The sequence below is a fragment of the Mandrillus leucophaeus genome, unplaced genomic scaffold (assembly GCF_000951045.1).
Source record: "Mandrillus leucophaeus isolate KB7577 unplaced genomic scaffold, Mleu.le_1.0 Scaffold1263, whole genome shotgun sequence".
Classification (NCBI taxonomy): Eukaryota; Metazoa; Chordata; class Mammalia; order Primates; family Cercopithecidae; genus Mandrillus; species Mandrillus leucophaeus.
This window is the reverse complement of record NW_012101021.1, coordinates 144,353-146,145: the sequence shown is the minus strand read 5'-3', so window position 1 is coordinate 146,145 and position 1,793 is coordinate 144,353.

Here is a 1,793-nt window from a genome sequence, read left to right as displayed (position 1 = left end):
ATATATACAACTATTGTTTGTTTAAAATTATACTCTCTTAATTAAAATAAAAGTTTTTCAGTGATTTATGTTCTCTTTCCATAATAAATCAGTATACAAAAATCAAATTCATTTGTACCACAAACAAGTGTAAATTCATATTTTAAAATATCATTTATAATAGCATTAAAAATCATGAAACACTTAGGGATAAACCTACAAGGTTTGCTGAAACCTACAAGGGTCAGCAAGCTACTTGCTTATGGGCCAGATCTAGCCTGCAGCAACCATGAGATAAGTGAGTTTGCATATTTAAAGGACTGGGGAAAAGGTGTTTAATAAAATAAATGTTTTCAAAAATATGCTGAGACTATATAACGATATATGTCCCACAAAGCCCAAAATATTTATTTTCTGGCTCTTTGTAGAAAAGTTTTATCAACCTCTGTATTAAACAAATATGTTCCAGATATTAAACCAAAAGAATGATTCATAAATTTAAAAATGGATAATCTGGACCTCATCAAAATAAAGTCTGCTCATTGGAAGACCGTTAAGAGAATGAAAAGACATACCATACCACAGATTAGAAGACAATATTTGTACATCATGTATCTGATATAAGATTTATTTCTGGAATATACAGGGAACTCTCAAAACTCAGTAGTAGGAAGTCACAACCCAGTTAGCAAAATATTAATTAAACGAATAAACATTTACTCAATTTTTTAAAGAAACAAACTTCATTGGGGCTTGGATTCATTTTCTTGGGGACCTTTTTTGCAACCCTTAGGTTAGCATCACGCAATGACCACAGCCACAGAGCTTTCTCATTTCACGTGGGGAGCAGGAGCTACCAGCATTCTGATGGGAGTCTTAACAAATAGGTAAGATAACAATGGGAAATCAGGTTTGTACAAGCTGTCTAAATAAAGATAAACTGTCTTTATATGAAGACTTCACAAGCTATCAGAATTAATAAGAGAAGGTAGCAAGACTTTTGATGCAAAGACTACAAAAATCGATAGCATTCCTACACGCTACCAATAAGCCATTAAAAATATAAAAATAAAAAGATCCTATTTGCGAAAAGAAATTTTAAATAAGAAACTAGGAATAAATCTAACACAGTATAAGCTCTCCATGGAGAAAATTACAAAATCTATTTGATGGATGATAGAACAACTAAGAAAATGGAGATATATGCGTGGTTCATGAACTGTAGACCTCAATATTGTAAAGATGTCTGGGCCAGGGGCAGTGGCTCACGCCTGTAATACCAGCACTTTGGGATGCTGAGGCAGGCAGATCGCCTGAGGTCAGGGGTTTAAGACCAGCCGGCCGACATGGTGAAACCCCGTGTCTACTAAAAATACAAAAATTAGCTGGGCATGGTGGCTGATGCCTGTAATCCCAGCTACTCGGGAGGCTGAGGCAGGAGAATTGCTTGAACCTAGGAGGCGGAGGCTGCAGTGAGCCAATATCTCACCATTGCACTCCAGCCCGGGCAACAGAGTGAGACTCTATCTTGGGGAAAAAAAAAAAAAAGATGTCTGTTCTGCCCCAAACTCAGTACAATTCCCATCAAAATCCTACTCAGGCGATTCCGAATTAAAGGTAATATATTGGTCATAAGACAAGCAAATGAAAAGAGGGGAGGAGACAAATTAGAAAGCCCAGAAACATCTTTTGGAACTTGTTAAACGACAGAGAAAACATTTCAAATAAATGAGGAAGAATATTTTCAATAGGTGATACTGTGACAATTGTTTAACTTTATTCCTCCAATAAACAGAATAATCTACCCAACTGAC